Below are 6,949 nucleotides of genomic sequence, written 5' to 3' on the forward strand. Positions count from 1 at the left end.
CAACACAGTTGAGAGCGGCAAACTTTAATTTCATCGGCTCAGACACCCCATAAATCTCGAAATACGGTTCACAATTGTCCAACCACACTTGGTAATCTTCCCCATCGAATTTAGGAAAATCCATTTCGGGTGTGCTGCCCAAGTGTGGTCGAGGGGTAGGGTGCAAAAATCGGCGCTTCACAAAAGGACTCCCGGACGGCAAACGTGGCGAAGGAGGGCATACCATTGGCCGGAGGCGGATTTGGGGAACGGGGATCCCCCAAAACCGGCCCTCGTTGCTGGTGATGCCCGTTGTGCCCACTGGGCCGCTCCCCACCATGCGCGTGCACCACCACAGACGGAGGCGTCGTGGTCGCGCTGGCTGGGCCTTGGGGGCGCGTCGGCGGTGACTCGAGCGCCTCCAGTCGCGTCGATGCATCCTCGGCGTGTAGCTGAAGAAGCACCGCGGATTCGGAGAGGCTCTTCGTCGTGGAATCCATTGCCTTCATCCACGCGGTCATGCCCTTCAGCTGTTCAACGATGTCGTCGAGCTTGGCATTTGTCTCCGTGTTCTGCCGCTCCACGGTCCCCATCGCCGCGGAGATTTGCTGCTCGACCGCCGAAGGGCCACGCTTCTTCGGCGCCAGATCCGACACCCGATCGACCAACCAGATCGGCGGTTCCTGCCGAGCGATGGGAATTACAGCGGGGAACGAATCCGCGGCCGACCGCACTGCGGACTGATGGATCACGCGTCACTGAGATGGATCGAACGACTCCTGATACCAATTGTTATGCACCTGGTTAGACCAATTCGATTACAGAAGGAGGAAGGGAGGAGGAATCTGGGTACACGATAGGGGAGGAGAATGAAAGGGGGGAAGGTGTTTCCTTCTGCTAGTCGACGACCCTCTCTGTCTCCACTTCCTTCCTTTTATCTTCAGCTGCCGTGGCACTCCTCTGTCTCTCTCCAGTCCTCCAGGCTCCAGCGGGCGGGAGCGACGAGAGGCCTTGGGCCTCCTCCCTGGGTTGGGCCGTTGCATAACACTCCACCTCTTCAAATCCGTCAGGAACCACCTCATCGGCCTCTTCTTCAACATCTCCGTCGTACGATGGATACTGAAAGGCCGTTTTTCATAGGCCTGTGTCAAAAAGAGTAACGAGAAATTCATGTTTTTAATACCCACAAATATTATGTTTAATTCGCAAAAAAAAACGACTAGAAAACTATAGCCTTTTTTTTCACAGGAGGTTGCAAGAAAAATACTCCCTCTGTAAAGAAATATAGAGCATTTAGATCACTGCTTTAGTGATCTAAACACTCTTATATTTATATTTATTTTTTTATGGAGGGAGTACTAGCGAGCGGGGAGGATGAGAAGCACTACTCTGTCTCGCTACGCTACCTAGAACCAACCTACTTAGCACTACACTAGCTCTCCTTCGCTGCTCAGTCACACCTAATGACTACGCTACCTAGAACCAACCTAAACGATGAGGAGCCTGAGCCTGAGTACTAACCAGGCAGTAGCAGAGCATATATATAATCCATCTCTCCCAGTCACTGGTAGAATCAAGCAACGTTCACCACAAAGCACAAAACAACAGGCATGGCCAAGATGATGACCATGATCATGCTTTTCTTAGTCTCCTCCCTCCTCTCCCACTCATCCGAGTCGTCCCAGTCCCACCTACAGATCACCTTCAACGTCCACAAGCAAAAGTTCTCCGAGTTGGACCAAGCCATGCAAATGGTTTTGCCGCTTCGTCAGCCGCCTCAGCGGAGGCTAGTTGGGGCGGACGCTGCCCTGAAGGAGAGCTTGCTCTCCTTGATGCAAGCAATCGCGCACCGCATGGAGACTCCCCACGGCCTCCCAAGCATCGACGAAGGGGCCAAGCCACATCCATCGAGCTGGATGAACATGAAGACCGACGACGAGGAGGCCCACCCGGCGACTCCCACTGCGGCGCCATGATGGCGCAACGCGACGATTTACATTTCCGTAACTCCTGCCCTGTTCCCTGTTGTCCCAGGGCGCCGTAGTATTTGTGTTCGTTTGAGTCAGTTGATGTGCCGTTCTTTTCTCTTACATATTTCGCAAAAATAACAAACATGTAGTATTTATTGTGTTCATCTGAGTCAGTTGATGTCAAGCCGTCCTTTTCTCTTACGTATTTCATCGTGTGCTTTTCTCTTAGTCTCTCTGTAAAGAAATGAGATCCTTTAGATCATTCATGATCTAAAGGATCTTATATTTCTTTACAGAGAGGGAGTATTTATGACGTTATGCATCATACAAAGTTAGCAACCTCATTCAAAACCCACACAAAAACATAAGGTTCAATGGACAGAAACACATGAAACGGTCATATAAATTCAATGGTCTCAAATATAGCCCCCTAGCGTTTCAGGGAGAAAAAAAAAGAAAGACAAATATCGCTAAATGGGACACAAACTTGGTATTGGTTAACCCAAATTCTCCCTCCGCTCCTAAATACAAGTCTTTCTACAGATTCCAAAAGAGACTACATACGGAGGAAAATGAATGTAGTCCCTATTGAAATCTCTAGAAAGACTTATATTTAGGAATGGAGGGAGTACAATTCAAGGGCCACTAGCAGTTCAGGGACCATACTTAAAGTAACAACTAACAACACAGCATGATTATTCACAAACTTCAACTGTCCAAAAGACCAAAGCCAAGAAAATAGTATTTCTGATTTCTGACAGCGACAGTCCACCTTCCACAAAAGTATCGTGTAGATGCTAGATAACATAAGTAGATAGATAACAAATAACCAGAATCAAACATATTAAGAATGGTATTCTTCTTATTAGTTTTACTACTCCCTCCGTAAGTAGATAGATAACATAAGTAACGAGAGTTTTTGAGAAATCTCAAATACAAAGAGTAAAACCGCTGATTACTACTCCCTCCGTAACTTCATATAATATGTTTTCTGACACTGGCATAGTGTCAAAAAGCATCTTATATTAAGTTACGGAGGGAGTATAACTGGAAGAGAGATAATATTCATGACGATGTTATCTTTCTCTACTCTGCGACAAGTTCATCATGCTATTCAGTGATCACATTATTAGTAACAAAGGCAAACTATATCATCTCTTACCAAAGATTTTAGTTGCCATGTTGCTGAATACATCAAACAAGGCGTTCCGCTGCTCGTAGTCAACAGGATTCAGGTGCAGCACGGCATACACCTCGAGGAGCAAATCACTGAGAGCCGGAAGACAGGCTAGGATCGATCAACATCACGCCCAGCAGCTGCTCCTCATTACGCTTCGCGTGCCTGAGTAAATCTGCATATGAACAGACAAGAAGCATTGGTCATGACAGCTGGAAGCTAGCTACAGACAATGACAATGATTGGGAACAGCGAGAATTATAAGAAGTAAAATCAAGAGAAATAGCTAGCCACAGACAAGAAGCATTGGTATATGGCCTGCTGAAGCAGAGCACTTGTCAACATCACACAAAAACATAAGGTTGTTAAACTGGAGAGCAGTTTCAATCAAACTAATAAAAGCTACCTTCCGACTCAAGGATCTAAGCACGTTTAAATCGGAGAGAGAGAGAGAGAAAGAAAAAAGGAATCAGCATAGAACCATACGTGACCGAACAGAGAGATGAGAGACGTGGAGGGTACCTTCCATGGCATCGGCGCTGGTAGGCTCGGAGCAGACACGCGGAACCCAAAAAGGAGGCTCCTCTCTACTGGTGGAGAAGGAGCAGACCTCAAGCTTCCTTTGGCTGTTGGTGTCGTCCCGGTCGCTGGCCGTTGTACCTCCTACCTGCCTACAGAGATGAAACAGGTGTCAGAGAGAGCAGAAGAAGACGAGGAGGAACATAAAAATTCATTCTTTATCATGATAGGAGCATAACACTAAAGTAGCTAGCTAGCTACTCCCTCCATCCGGGTTTAAAGGGCCTCCTGGCCACGAAGCCCCGTCCGAAAATGTAAGGCCGCGCACACCAAACCTGCTCCAATAGCAGCATTTTTCCGGTCCCTATTCCTATGCGGTGCCTTGTTAACCGAGTGAGCAGTTATGAGCCATGCATGCAAGCCAGTGCATGCGGTCGTTTGCCTGCGAGCCGCCCCATGCAATGCCTTGTTTCCTGCGTCGGCTGTTTATTACGGTTGCATGCGCATGTAAGGTGCCGCGGCTCATTAATTTAGCATCTACTTTAAACTAGAGGAGAGCCTGCTAATTGGCCAATTTCAGCTCTAATTTTCAAGCGTTTGCTTTCTAGCACTGCCTTGGTCCTATCAAAGTGGTCTTTGGGCCTAATAAACCCGGACGGAGGGAGTAGCTAGCTATGAAGTACTCTAAATACTAAATCATGTGGATCTCATCCTTGACAAACATATGTACAGAAGAGACGTCTTGTATTTAATATAAGTAAATAGCTGCAGACACTTTGATGCAGCAGCCACTTTGAGCCATCTTTGTAAGACTGGAAACTAACGTTGTATATGCCTGTAAGTAGCAGTTGGTCAGATTTCATGGCCAACTAGCTATGATTTTTGGCAAGAAAGCTAAGCTTCCAGTTTAAAAACCAATCAGCCTTCAGTAGCACTCTAATGAAATATGTGGCAGACTCAAGCAAATCCGAATAGTAGAGTACTACCTCCGTCCCAAAGTACTTGTCGCTCAAATGGATGTATCTAGATGTATTTCAATGCTAGATACATCCATCTGAGCGAAAAGTAATTCCGGACAGAGGGCGTATTCTATTATGCATAGCCAGTGCTAAGAATTGAAGTGTTTCACAGTAATGCCTTTCAAATGGTTGATTAGTCGGAAATGGTAAAGTAACTGTAGATCTCCCATTATTAAATCATTTGCACTGTGATAAGAGCCGGAAGTATCCTATTATGCTTCGCAAGTGTTACAGACTTAAAAGATTAAGCATTTTACAGTAATGTATGCTCCTACTGCCTCTCAAATGGTTAATTAACCAGAGGAGTCCAGCATTGCAACTGACTGGAGATTACTTTGTATGAGTAACAACAAGAGCACCCTCCTCAGCTAAAGGATGGTTTCTTCGAAATAAGCTAAGTGGATGGTTATCCTGTTCTTGTACTATGAAACTTGAAGAATGGGCATGTAGATAAGGAAATTGAGTATTTTTTTATTTCTTATATAATAATTTAGCCTACAACATTATGGCGTGGTTAGAACAAAAGCAAAACCTTTAGGTTGGTGCAAAATTCACTATGCCGTAGACAGACAGAGCACATGAGCAAGAGCAGAGAGAGTAACCTTGACGAAATCTGAAACTATATGCGTTGAGTCAGAACGATAGGCAACAACAATCAGGTAGCACTCCAGGATTTCTTAATTTTGCAACTTACATCTAGCACTAGTAGATGGGCTGATGAACCAGAGCACTTGTCAACATCAGGTAACAAGCATGTGCAACTTATCATCGCATGAAAATAGAAGGTTCTTAAACTGAAGAAGAGCAATTTCGATCGAATATTACCTTCTGACCCAAGGCAAATCCGAATAGTACAGTATTATAGTGTGCCTTTCAAATGGCTGGTTAGTTGGAAATGGTAAAGTAACTGCAGATTTTCCATTAATAAATCGTTTGTAATGTGATAAGAGCCAAAAGTATCCTATTATGCTTGGTAAGTGTTACAGACTTAAAAGCTTAAACATTTCACAGTAATGTGTGCTCCTACTGCCTCTCAAATGGCTAATTAACCAGAGAGGTCTATCAACCTGCAGGTTTCCCATTACTGAATTGCTTGCACTATTGAACTAATAACAGCCAACAACATTTTAAGTGACGACTGAACGTGGAGCATTTGACAAAAGTCAAGACCGACATCCAGCAATGGCACGCATAGCACAAAGGTCCAAAACTGAATCCCCTAAGACGCACGCATCTAGAACTTGAATAAAATCTTCCGCTTCTGCCGAAATTAACTCACCGTCTGATGAAGTCGATGCGGGAGACAGATCCGTGTTCCTCCCCGCCTTGTCACTCACCAACCCCACGAGCCTGACCTGCATATCCCAAACCCAAGCAACTGTAGTGAGTGCTTCCTCACTGGAAACTAGTCGTTGTAAGTACGCGTGTGAATAGCTAGCAATTGGTCAGATTTCATGGCCAACTACAAGGGATGATTTGTGACAAGAAAGTTAAGCTTTCAGTTTAACAACAAATCAATCAGCTTTCAGTAGTACACTAGTGAAATATTATGGGGCAGTGGCTTAGCACCTATGCGAATGCCGGGGAGGACGACAAGACGAATCGTGGCAGGACCGGAGGCGTCAACATGGAAGAAGAATGGATCCCCATCATCACGAAAAATCATCCCTGCGCGCGTGAGGAAACGAACGGCATTAGGGAAGGGAAGAGAACCAAATCGAAACCAAACCGAAAAAAGAAACAGAGATGGTGGTGACCTGACCCATTACTGAATTGCTTGCATTACTGAACTAACAGCCAACAACATTTCATGTGACGACTGAACGTGGAGCATTTGACAAAAGTCAAGACCGACATCCAGCAATGGCACGCATAGCACAAAGGTCCAAAACTGAATCCCCTAGGACGCACGCATCTAGAACTTGAATAAAATCTTCCGCTTCTGCCGAAATTAACTCACCGTCTGATGAAGTCGATGCGGGAGACAGATCCGTGTTCCTCCCCGCCTTGTCACTCACCAACCCCACGAGCCTGACCTGCATATCCCAAACCCAAGCAACTGTAGTGAGTGCTTCCTCACTGGAAACTAGTCGTTGTAAGTACGCGTGTGAGTAGCTAGCAATTGGTCAGATTTCATGGCCAACTGCAAGGGATGATTTGTGACAAGAAAGTTAAGCTTTCAGTTTAACAACAAATCAATCAGCTTTCAGTAGTACACTAGTGAAATATTATGGGGCAGTGGCTTAGCACCTATGCGAATGCCGGGGAGGACGACAAGACGAATC

General features: G+C 45.7%; 1 long non-coding RNA gene across 3 annotated transcripts; it reads right to left on the reverse strand.

Moving 5' to 3' along the window:
- Positions 1-1,106: 1,106 nt before the first annotated feature.
- LOC119294649 lies at positions 1,107-6,949 on the reverse strand. 3 transcript variants are annotated; one of them, XR_005143512.1, is made up of 7 exons: positions 6,915-6,949; positions 6,625-6,700; positions 6,234-6,332; positions 5,944-6,019; positions 3,649-3,797; positions 3,112-3,301; positions 1,107-1,121 (listed from the first exon to the last, which is right to left on the reverse strand). It is a non-coding gene; the product is annotated as an uncharacterized LOC119294649 (long non-coding RNA). The 3 variants fall into 3 exon arrangements; XR_005143513.1 differs by lacking the exon at positions 1,107-1,121 and having other exon boundaries at positions 2,792-3,301; positions 3,649-3,793; XR_005143511.1 differs by lacking the exon at positions 1,107-1,121 and having other exon boundaries at positions 2,792-3,301.

Source organism: Triticum dicoccoides, chromosome 4B (assembly GCF_002162155.2).
Source record: "Triticum dicoccoides isolate Atlit2015 ecotype Zavitan chromosome 4B, WEW_v2.0, whole genome shotgun sequence".
In the NCBI taxonomy this organism is placed as follows: domain Eukaryota; kingdom Viridiplantae; phylum Streptophyta; class Magnoliopsida; order Poales; family Poaceae; genus Triticum; species Triticum dicoccoides.